A 12,619-nucleotide genomic window follows, 5' to 3' on the forward strand; every position below is an offset into this window, starting at 1 on the left:
AACATGGAGGTAATCGAAGTGAAAGGTCGGAAAAACGTGATCATATTGAAACAGAGAGTGCTATGGCAGTAGAAGAAATATGAAGTAGTATGAGGTGCATAGAAAGGGTTAATGGTTCCAGGGCTTACATCCGCCATGTCAATGCTGCGCTTAAAATCTGAAGTAGAGTCTGAACTGGAGATTAATCAGAAGGCTACTGGAATAACAGCATGGGGGCGCATGGAAGAACCACATGTGAGAATATATAAGGAGACATGAGCTTGGCATCGTTCAAGACTCGGTAAGCAAATAGTAATATCTGCTTCGAAAAACGACTCACGTATATAAACGAAAATAGATGGGCCACTGGATTACTTAGGCACCTGTATAGAAAATGCGTTGATTGACAATTGAGAAAAAGAATCAGGGGCGAATCCACAAAGCTTTTCGTCTAAGTTTTCTTCGCCATTCGCCGGCCGCCTTCAATAAATATATGTGTAGCGCCAGGATTGGCTGAAATGTTCTTATACGAATAACTCTAGCTTAAGATATTTTCGTGAATACAGGCCCAGAGCCCGTATATTCACAAAGAGTTCTTGCGCTACGATCCCTCGTAAGAGCAGATTTCAGCCAATCCTGATTCTGTATACACAATGTTATCGAAGGCGACCATTCAATGGCAAATGACATTTACGAAGGAAAAGATTCGTGAATTTGGTAGGCCGAATTCGCAAAGCGTTTTGTTCTTAAGTGCTATTTGCCAAAGGCCGCTAATAATGTGTCCAACATCACCATTGGCTGGCACCTGCGCTTACGAACAGTCCTAGCACAAGAACATTTTTGTGAATACAGGTCCTGAAAACTAACCAGTAGTCATTACCACGGTCCTCTGCTATTATGCTGACGTCGTGGACAGCAGTGTGTTGAACGTGAAGTCAGAGATGCAGAATCATCATATTGAATTTGATCAATGGAGGGGAAGCCAGCCATTAAACTAGTACTTTATAGAACAGCAAAGAATGAAATTTTAAGGGAAACCCTTGATGACAATAATTCCAATGACAGCACCAAGCCGTTCGAAGCCACATCAGTATGTCTGAAAACGAGGAGCTTTGGGAGAATATTTTTTAGATGAATACGATTCGTGCAAAGCGTGAGCTAATTCTACAAAAATTATTCAACATGTTTTGGGGAAAACGCCACAGTGTATATATTTAGCGATAAATGTAGTAGTAAGCCTTCCCGAAGGCGTTGAATAATTAAACGAATCTGAGTCCGTGTTTACAAAACGCTCTTACGCTGTAAATGTTCGTAACGAAATATTTGAGCCAATCGTCACATACATATTTGCAAAGGCTGCAGACCAATGACTAACAGTACTTACGAACATAAAGCTTTGTGAATTTGGCCCCTGCAATGGAGACTATAGTAAAAGAAGACTGGAAAATTTGTGACGTACAGGAAGAGAAAATCAAACTTTCTATTTTGACTACAGTGGGTAACTAAGTATACGAAAACGAATACTTCAATGCACCAAAAAGGTAAAAGAACGAGCTTGATGGGATGAGCCGCTTGCTCCGATTAAACGTGGATGCTCATGTCACGATTATCATCATCACAGCGCCGACCGAGCGATGTGAAAAAGTGGCGTAAATTCGTTCTTTTGTGAGTAAATCCAATGAAACTATCGATAATGGATTATCTTCTCTCTTGAAATACAACGTAGAGCTAACAGATTTTTTTATTAGCAGAATACACCCACAATTCACTGGATACACCGCGACACGTTACTCGTAGGTGCTGATGCCGTATTTTTACGTTTACGGCAGCTTCTCACTAACAAAATCGCTGTTCGTGGAAAAGCCAACACTGTGAACACCTTGGAGCATTATCTATCACTTTATTTTGACTTCGTATTTGTGTACTATGCTCAATGATTGAAATGCGAACAGTGGAACACCTACTTGTTGCGCAACCTCTAGTAAAAAGCAAGAGGCTCGAATATTTACGACAAACTGTGGCGTGTCACCATTTCTCGTGGCACATCGCAGTTAGTCATACATGCTTGCGCCCTGGTGGTCAGATTAGTACCCAGTTTTCAGCTACAGCTTCTTTTATCGCAGGTGTAGCTTAAGCTCACTGTCGTAAATAGTAAAAAAGAAGTTTTAGAGCTTCAAAGGTAAGGGTGTTATCCGTGGGGTCAACCAGCACCCATAAGGACGCAAAATAATTCGCTGTGTATACTGCCCACTGTGTGTTCCGCGTTATACGAAGGCGCTTGTAACTTTGGTCTCAACGAGATACTTTAATTTTGTTTGTTGCGCGTTGCAATGTGTTTTGTGATTGTGAGGTGCATCGTGTGTGTCATTTCAGTTCTCATCGTTTCCATCTTATGTAACGTGCTAGGTGTGTTGAAGGAACAAGTTATAACGACGCGTGTGAGGACTGGGCGCAGAAAGAAGTTGAAGTTCGGCGATTGTCCTCGGTGCATTCTTTCTGTGTCCGGTCCTCACACGCGCCGTTATAAGATGTTCCATTAAACCAGCAACCAACTAGCCCATCTAAGTTTCTTAATTGTGCTACGTGTGACGCCAGGTAAACATCCCTAGTTTTCATTAAAGAGCCTCTCTCTGCTAGTCATACTGTCTTATGTCAGTACTCGATTCGACTGAGCGTCCCTTAAACACCAACGCGTGTCAGTTCTTATTTCTTTACCCTTTCTTTCCCATCTTCCCCTTCCCCCAGCGCAGAGTAGCTGTCTAGAAAAGTGTACATCAGGGCGACCTGTCTATATTTCGTATGATTAAACCTTTCTCTCTTCCGATCCTTGTCCCCCAGAGCCCGGAAGACAGGTCCCACGTAGAAAAGTGACGAATAAGCGCCAAACTTCTTTCCGAGCTATGGTGAGCACTTCCGGAAAGCGCCAACCATTGAATGCTCGCAGTAGAAAGCGTTTCGTTCAGAGGCTGTCACGCAGTTTTTGCCTTTCAGGATCGTTGTCATATAGGCACAACGGAATGATCTGTTCGGCACGTCCCATCTCGTCAGGTAAGAGGCTTAACGTGAAAGTGCGTTAAGGCGTTCCTAGCGCGTTCCTCGCGCTTTTTCTACGACGTTCCCTGACAAGAGCCCTTGACCAAAGCTCCGTATATACAACTAACGCTAACTTCTCTCACACCCCACTCCTCCGTTGACCTACTTTTTTCGTACACCACCATTGGTTGGTGCGCCTCACACTCTCCCCCTCCAACGCGAGTATTGGACGGCGCGACTTACGCCAACCCCCCTCCCTAGGAAGCCTACATGCAAGCATTGTTCTTGCATGTAGGCTCCCTACCCCTCCCCGTTGAGCTCTTGTTTTTCCTCTCCTCTCCCGCTAGGTCACGTGGTTTTTAGCGAAACCGACAATGACGGCACAGGGTCCGCACAAACAGCTTCGCTGTAAAAGTATACATTGTTGAGGGCTTTAGTGGTTTCCTGCAAAAATGACTGGCTCCACAAACTTCTGCGTTGGTTTGTCTAGGCCGCGTGACTCAAGTAGAGTTCTCATTATTTGACAGTGTTGCTGCTCTCCAATAACTTTCCTAACGATACTCACCTTTTCCGCAGTGGAGTCTTGCCTGCAGGGTCCACATCGAATCGGCTCCAGGATCAGTTCTCCCAGTGCCTGTAGTTACAGATTAACCTTCACCGATTCCATTTGAATAAGTTGCTCGCGGCCTATGGAGGATTCTTTCATAACCGTGTCGATGAGGCCTGCTGAACTTACATGACGTTGAAGGTCAGTTGATGGCTCACCTTACACTTTGTAACGCTTAAACACGACATGCTGCGATGACATCTGGCCGATACAAAACGTAACCCACATTTTCGTCGTCGGCTGCGCCAAAATATATAGCGATCCGGGTAGAATACTAACTACAAGACATAACTTCGGTAAGACGGGTGTCGCTTGCTTGCTAGCTTCCTATATTATGGCGCGTAACCACTATATGTGAGGGAACAGTTGTCAACCGCCATTTATTGTTTTTGTTTGTTTTTCCTCTACACAAATGGCGCATACCCACCGTGGGGGATCGGCCAAGAATTACGCCATTTAATGTGATTCGCCGCCGACCCCTCTTATTCTACTTCTCCCCACTTCTATGCTTCTTCTTCTGTCACATTCCCGAGGCAGTTTGCTTCACGGGGTTCTCAACAGATTTATTTATTATTTATTTATTATTTATTTATTTATTTATTATTTATTTATTTATTTATTTATTTATTTATTTATTTATTTATTTATTTATTTATTTATTTATTTAATCCGTCCGTCCGTCTGTCTGTCTGTCTGTCTGTTTGTTGGCTTGTTTGTTTGTTTGTTTGTTTGTTTGTCTGTTTGTTTGTTTGTTTGTTTGTTTGTTTGTTTGTTTGTTTGTTTGTTTGTTTGTTTGTTTGTTTGTTTGTTTGTTTGTTTGTTTGTCTGTTCGTTTGTTTGTTTTACGTGCCAGATTACGTAGCTAAAGGGGGCCTAAATAGTGAAACATCTTCACAGCATGGTCTCACACTTAAACTCAAAACTCATTTTATTTTAATTTTAATTTTTTTTCAGCGTGACGAGCGTTGGCACAACCATTTGCAAAACAGCCGTCTACACATGTTGACGGATGCCAACAGCATTTCGAAACTGCTGTTATTAGTGCGGCATGACAGCGCCGCCGACAGCATGTTTCTCACGCGTTTCCGGACAGTGTCGATCAACTGCTTACGCAGTTGTCAGTGGCTTCATACCCTTAAAAAACGCAAGTCGCGCGGTTTAGTGGAGCGAAACGAGCAATGGCGTCCCGGCATATCGCGGGTTTGATTCCGGCCGCGGCGCCCGCATTTCGATAGCGGCGTAATGCAATATATATTCGTGTATTTTGATTTAGGTGCACGTTAAAGAAACCCAAACACAATTATAGTTTACTTTAATTTTTATCATAAATATTTATTCATTTCCAATTCTTACTCTAAATGAATATGTTTTTGTCCGACCGCACCCTTCCCCCTACAAACTGCCCTATACAACCACGGTGTTCTTGTCCAGTTCCCCGTACAGTGGGTGAACCCGAGGAAGAAGCAGGCAACCGAAAACAAGACAGTGGTCGGCACTGTGGGATTAAATGAGTTCAGAGTCAAAGGAATCGCTCAAGTTGCTGTGCCTTTCTTTTTTTTTTTTAAGCAACGACTCCAAAACTTTCAACACAAGCGTCCGTCGGGACCGCCGCTATTGCACTTCCTGTTATGGTGTCGAGCACATGCCAACTCTGTCATGCGCAGTACACAGGGCTTGCTTAATCTCTAAACTAGACTGCAGAAAGACACGAATAGGGTGCGAAGCACAGACTTGTCGCAGTCACAGCTATAGGCGTCATTGGCAAAGTTTTTGGCCGCCTTATCCAGAATGCAATGGGTGCTGTTGAATGTTACGCCGGCCCATATATGACGACACAAGTGATATGTTCTGACGAACAAATAAATATATAGCTCACAAATGACACTTCGCTCAAGCTTAAGGTTATTTTTCCAGTATGGGTGCTCGCTTCTTATTTAATTCAGAAGCAGATTAAGAAGTTGAGAATGTTGCAGATTTCAATGTGGTCACAACTTTTACATACTGCGTATGCCAGGGTCCTAACGATATGTCATGACGCCATCATTCTCATTGAACGTAGACCTAATGCAAAAGATAACCCGCCGTGGGGGCTTAGTAGTTATGGTGTTGGGCTGCTAAGCAAGAGGTCGTGAGGTCAAATGCCGGCCACGGCGGCCGCATTTCAGTGGAGGCGAAATGCATAAACCCTCCGTGTACTTAGATTTAGGTGCACATTAAAGAACCCCAGGTGGTCCAAATTAATTCGGAGTCCCCCACTACGGTCTGCCTCATAATCAGATGGTGGTTTTGGCACCTAACACCCCTTAATCGAATTATTCTTTAATCCAAATGCGCATAGATGAGTGCTGACAAATATGTGGGAGGATGCGAGAATTGGACGGAAAGCACACGGAAGGAAGGGAAAGAATGTCGGTGGAGAACGAAACCTCCGCAACCTGTCAGGCGCGCCTTGCAGGTTTCAAGAAACCCGAGGACCTTGCCACCGTGACGTTTCGAGTACTTTCGCACGGCCGCGTGTATAATAGTGTCATTGAGCTGGAAATCACGAGGAGAGCGTAACATAACGCTGGCACGTGCCGGAATAACCTGTTGGGAAGGACCAAGACTCCCCGCGAGTCGATGGGCGCCGCAGACGATGTGCGCCGCCCTTCGTCGTCTCGTGACGGCGACGATTAGCCGCAAGGCAATCCTCTTTGTTTCGGCGCGGTAATCAGCATTCCCCAAACAGCTTGCCCCTCTTCGGTGAGAAGAGGCAACGTTTTCTCATTGCACTTGGTGTGGGATGAGCCACCGCGTATTATAAACACCTATCAGCAAGGCAGAACGGCAGAAGTCAATAACCATCCGGTCCATGCACACGCAATATCTAGCGTATAATCTACGTGTGTCATCGGTAATTACTCGCCCGGCGGGAGACCTGTCGGCTAATGGTTTTGCATGCTCCGTGGGAAAGCGTTTACGGTAAGCACACCAAGGTTGCGAAGAGTTTCGAGAACAGTATACAACCTCTCCTTTTGCCCTATAAGGACGAAGATTGTTCCTTTTTTGTGGTCATAACTCAGCATTCGTCCTTGCCTGAGCGTAACGCAACCCGAAAGGAAGGTTTGTATGCTGTACAAGTTTGTACGGACTCGATGCGGTCATTAAAATAGCTATTGCAGCGAGTTGCCTTTCGTATTTTTTTTTTCTTTTTTCTGTGTAAACGATCTGGGTAATTTGCGTAAGGCGTTGCAAAGATAGGAGCGCCGTTTAGCGGGGAATTCCAAAATACCCTTGTCGGTATAGAAGAGGCGTATATGACAAGGCAAAAGGACGTAGAAGAGAGAGAGAAAATGATAAATTGAAGGCAGGGAGGTTAACTAGGGCTGAACCCGGTTGTCTACACTGGAGGAGAAGAAAATATTAAGAGAAGGAAAGCAAGTCATCTGCACTGGAGTCATGATGCCAAGTCTAGGGATTTATACATATATCTAGGACTTTTGGAATGAACTTACAGATGTAACATCTTTGTGGCAATATCTAAATATTTGTTAAAGGTGCCGAGAGCTACATTGGCATATTTCCCAAAGACAGATTCATACTCCTGGCACCGTGCTTTGTAATAATCCATTTTGATTCCCATTACTTTAGCCCTTCGTCGTTGGCTGGAACCTGGCAAAACGGATTTGATAAGAAATGGTGACACGTTAGAGCGAACCGTCATCGCATGAAAACTAACCATAAATACTTAAAGCTAAAGATTTCACCAGCAGGCTAGAGATGTTTGAGGAATTATTTGAGGAATTTTTCGGCACAGAAGGTTGCCATCACCGAATGGAGTCACCAACGTAATGAAAATTTTGAACGCAACCGCCATTATGCGCATCTTGTCGCCTTCGAGGTACACGCATACACGCCATCAATTCCAGAGTCTGTATGGCGCAAAAACCTATTTACGATGCACACTACGTGGTACTTGTCCACTACATATAGTCAGATGTGGCCTCCGAAATAAATGCACTGACGCCACCATCTGCGCACTCAGGGTGCGTGTGGCAAAAGAAACTGTACAAATTATGAAGAGCCGTAATTTCGCGATAGCACTGTGGTTAGTGCGTTCTACTCCCAACCGTTAATTGTCACAGGGGCTTGTTGTTGTTGTTGTTGTTGTTGTTGTTGTTGTTGTTGTTGTTGTTGTTGTTGTTGTTGTTGTTGTTGTTGTTGTTGTTGTTGTTGTTGTTGTTGTTGTTGTTGTTGTTGTTGTTGTTGTTGTCGTCGTCGTCGTCGTCGTCGTCGTCGTCGTCGTCGTCGTCGTCGTCGTCGTCGTCCCTGTGTATACAATATTTCCTATCTAACACCTGGAGTTGCAACGTTGTTGTTGTTGTTGACACCGATGACTAAGGATTGTGGAACTCCAGTGACTATGGAGTGTGGCAAAAACTAAAACAAAATAAAAGCAAGAAAACCACAGGCAAAAAATAAAAATTGCAGATGAATAGAGCATCACTTAACTCAGAGAATTCTGATTCTGACAGACAACACTTAACTCTGATTGCCTTTTTTTCTGAGACACTGAGTTGGCGAACGTTTGTTAAAACACCCGTGTTAACCACGCAAGAGATGATCAGGCGCAAGAATTGCCGGCCGAGCGCGCCAGGCTAACCCGGCCTCTTGCAACTCTACCACCGCCATCTTAGCCCGTACGGGCAGGTTAAGAACACCTCAACTATTCCGTTGCTGCAGAGGAGCCCTCGACATTCCCACGTGTTCTCCCTATCAATCACAATGTTGCTTGGCGTCGGTTACCAGACGGGAACCTGCGTATTCAACACGCATAAGCCGATGTCCGAGCGAAAGCACGGCACTGCTGAACCGTGAAGAAGTCAGCGACCTGTAGGCATCGGCGTTTGGAATGTGAAACTTTGACAGTGGATGTCCCCCAGACATCCACTGTCAAAGTTCCGCCCTTCCCCTATTTTGCATAAGCGCGAACACACGCGGTGCGCCCGTAGAGACGTCAACTCTCAAACTCTAACCGGGACGCCCACGCATATACATACGTCGCTGGGTGGACAGTGTCGGAGATGCGGCTGTCACGCGATTACGGGACTGCGTCCGTCGCATCACAGCCCCTCTCCATCGATGATTTTAAACGTTGGGCTGGCTACGCACCGTTGATCGGACCACGTGGAATCAGGCAGGATTGCGCAAAACACGCCGGACTCATGCAAGATTGGCAAGAGTGGCATGCACTCGGCTTTAGGTGTTCGGCGTGTCATTCCTCTGATCCAGAGTCGTGGACAAGTAAATGCAGTTGCTTTCTTATGCTATATGCAGACGGATTACTTGAATAACTACCAATAGCCTCCCTGCAATAATTCGAGTTTTCGAGTAACGCCGTGCAGAGGCAGCTGACTTTATGGAGGAACAAGGCTGACAGGGTCTGTGATTCTTGCATCAGCAGCTTCTCCGCAGCAAGACTATCTACCTAGCAGTTTGATAAACAGCGGCCGAACAAGGCCCACCCTGAAGCCAACGTTCCGACATGGGCACTTCTTACCGTCAGCGCCACAGCCAACGCTTCGACAACGGGACAGGACAACAGTAGGGTGTTGTTCGTTTGCCTTCTTTTGACGTGAAACGTCTTTGATCTCATTTAGATGGGGCCGCTTGCTAAAACCGCATGTAACGAAAACAGGTTATAGCATTATCACTTAAATCTTTGCAACCGTACTACCCACGTGCCTTACTTTGGTATTGTGTTGAGGGAAAAAAAAAACATTACTCGATCATGCATGTGTCGCGTGGACAGATGGTGCCGTTGTTGCGCCAAGCTATGACGCAGTGCGAGTTAATTTAGCCTCACACGTGTCGTTCAGAGAGGCGTTGCTTAGCAGTACGCTTGTCCATCCGAGCAGGAATGGTCGCGTTTGAGAGATCTCACTATGCCAAAGTAGCCATAATAACTCAAACTTGTGCACATCAGGAGTAATAAGGCGTACAAATGTAGAAATTGTTGCAGAAATTTCAAGCTTGCTTGGCTATGCTCCCCTTGCGTGCATACGCCAGGTACGGTTCAGAAATGGCGTGAAGAGAATCGGTCAGCAAGACGGCTTTGACCACGGCGAAACGTTTCCGTCTTTAGGGAGAATGCAAGCGCAGGAGCAGGCTCGAGCGCTCAGGGCATTCTCGGGCTCCGCCAAAAGGGGGATCATTTCTTTAACCCTAGTGCTCAAACACCCGCTGGAAAACAAGCGGGCCCACTACGAATAGGGAGTGAGCATGATTGCGAAATTAGCCCGTAAGACCCCACTAGGTGCAACATAAGTTAGGCAAATAACTTATGTTGCACCTAGTGGAGGTCTTACGGGCTAGTATCTGCGATTTTTGAAAACTACAGGACTCAGTGACCGTCTATGATCCGGACTGATTGATCGTCAGTGATAGAGCAAAGATCTATTGCTACGTCGGCGATATCCACAGCGGACTTTCTATTCTTCTCTTAATCTCTCTCTCCCCTTTTTCCTTCCCCCAGTGTAGGGTAGCCAACCGGGCTCAGTCCTGGTTAACCTCCCTGCCTTTCATTAAATCATTCTCTCTCTCTCTCTCTCTCTCTCTCTCTCTCTCTCTAGGCAAATAAGCTTTCCAATACTTTAATAAATGTGACTTGTGCATTTCTTTACATCATTCCTGTACCTCCTACAGGCCATACACCGTACCCAACTGCAGCTGCGTCCCTGCGACAGCTTACCTGATTTTTTTTTTTTTTTTTTCTCGCCGCTTTAGAACAGCAGCGGCATATGTGCTGTCGGCAGCTTCTGTTACTGCCAACCATAGTGTCAGACCGAAACTGTTTTCGTTCCGGTTGTCGTTTCGTGGCACTAAAAACGGTTCAGCTCCGGTTCAACTACGGAGCAAAAACATTTGGAGGACGCTTAAGCTTCTCCTGTAAGAGTGGAACGCGATAGCATTCAAAGATCCCTGGCTGCTTATCAGGCTTTTTTCTCGTATATTCAAATTGCAATACGACGCTATCACGTCTGTAGGTTGTGGTTAAGTTGTACTTTACGAATTTTCCGACAGATTTTACTTTGAGAAATTCAATTTTTGTTCACTATCACCTTGCACCACGCGGAGGGCCTGCCCGGTCGGGGTGGTTCAGGATTATTTCCGTCACCGACGCCGGCGAGCCCACGCCGACATCGTCGCAGGCTTTTCTGCGACACGGGGCCCTTAACGTTATCGTGTTAAAAAATACAGGTCTAACCGGTTTACGTTCATTTGCATAACTGAAGAATACTTACCAAGAAAACAGCGCAAATTTATTTTGTACAATACCTCGACGCTGATGCACAGCTGCACTGAAAGTTTACGCACATTTGTTCTTCAGGTCGCATGTAGTTACGCAGAACTATGTAGATCCAAAACCAGTGCTGGAATGCATGTGAAGCGAAGCATTATTGAGGGAGAGAGGAAGAGATGAGAATATATTGAGCAAGCGCAGAGTCCTCTAGAGTGCTTCTCTGATCAGGGGGAAAAGGAACAGACGAAAAATGGTGGACTGAGGATTAATGATGAGGACGGGCGGTAGGATGCGATTATACACACGTTCGTGTTCACAGCCTAGAATCTAGGCCTGTGTTTACTAAATACTCTAAGAAAGCCTTGATGAGTGAGCCTTCATTGATATGTCCGGTCACTAGCCCAGTAACAATTTTTCACTGAACAGCCTCTTGTTAATTGGTGCTAACGAAGATGTCAATCCCTGCTGTTGACAATCATACTGGGACAAGCTACAAGTATAGACGTACTCCCCTGTCTCAGATACATTGCCCGCATCGCATTCTGGCGAGTCCGTTCGTCGGATGCGATGTAAATGCTGTCGCGTTAGCACAACACTATATTCTACCCCTGATGCAATACACCAAAAACCGTACTAACGGCGCTGCTGCTTTTAAACTTCTGTAATTACAAATGAGGAAGCATAGATGAGTCGCAAGTACAGGCAATGCATGCCGAAAATCTCCAGAAAAGGCAGCCTAAATTCAACTGAAAATTGTTATTTCGTCCTTTCGGTTTCTCTCCGGAGTGAGAAAAAAATTTAGTAATGATGATCGTCATCATCACTAGTGCAGCCCGCTTTGAAACACGCATGTTTTGATACCTCCATCTATTTCTCCAAGGATAGCCATGCTCGGTTTGCGCATATTGACCTATTTTGCATGTTTGTTTTTACCCATGTCACTCTCCTCGCCTTGACAATGTATCGGCCCCGTTTGCTCTTCGGTTCTTCGCTGCACACCACGATGCGCGCCTGTGTTAAGCGTTTACGTCGTGTCGTGAACAGTCAGTGACATCGTTCTCGACTACGCCACCGTACCTCTCTTAACTGGCACGCACTGCTGCAACATTAGCTGTTCCGAGCACCTTGAGAAGCTCATATTTGAGGTGACGTGCTTGAGGCCAGAATCTGAAGGTTTCAGGTTCGTTTTCACTTTTGTTTATCGGGCACGTCGTAAGCTTGTAATCGTGTTGTCTGCATTTTACCTGCCAACGTGGTTGCAAATAACCTCGTTGTTCCTGTGTAGTAGTGCAGTGGCTAACTGGGGCGCCTCCGGTGGTCTCTAGAAAAAGTTGAGGCGCGCTCGCCGACAGCGCCCAACTCGGACAGCGTTTCGTGCTGCACTATACGGCAAAAATGCAGTTACAAAACTCTTATGTGAACTTTAAGGGTAAGCTAGTTATACATGAGTAACACTTTTGTCGACAACATCGATTTGTTAATTGATTGACTCAAGCTTCGTCCCAAAAACTTTCATTTATCGCCATATGAGTGGCCGAGAGCATAAGGTTACATATGAAGGTAGAAATGTGCTCAGGGCACTCTCCAATTCCCACACATTTCCGGTTTCTTGAACTTCGACTCCCAGAGCGAGGACAAAACGTGTGAACTCCACGTAAAACGCTATACAATTTGGGGCACGCAGTTTTTACCCACGCATTTTAAAATGCAAGCCGCGA

The 12,619-nt window shown here is 45.5% G+C and overlaps 1 protein-coding gene across 1 annotated transcript in view; it reads right to left on the reverse strand.

The window, feature by feature from the left end:
- LOC119449701 (uncharacterized) overlaps positions 1-12,619 on the reverse strand; it is a 99,414-nt gene that overhangs the window by 62,134 nt on the left and 24,661 nt on the right. The window lies entirely within an intron of this gene.

The sequence above is a fragment of the Dermacentor silvarum genome, chromosome 4, assembly GCF_013339745.2.
Source record: "Dermacentor silvarum isolate Dsil-2018 chromosome 4, BIME_Dsil_1.4, whole genome shotgun sequence".
NCBI lineage: Eukaryota > Metazoa > Arthropoda > Arachnida > Ixodida > Ixodidae > Dermacentor > Dermacentor silvarum.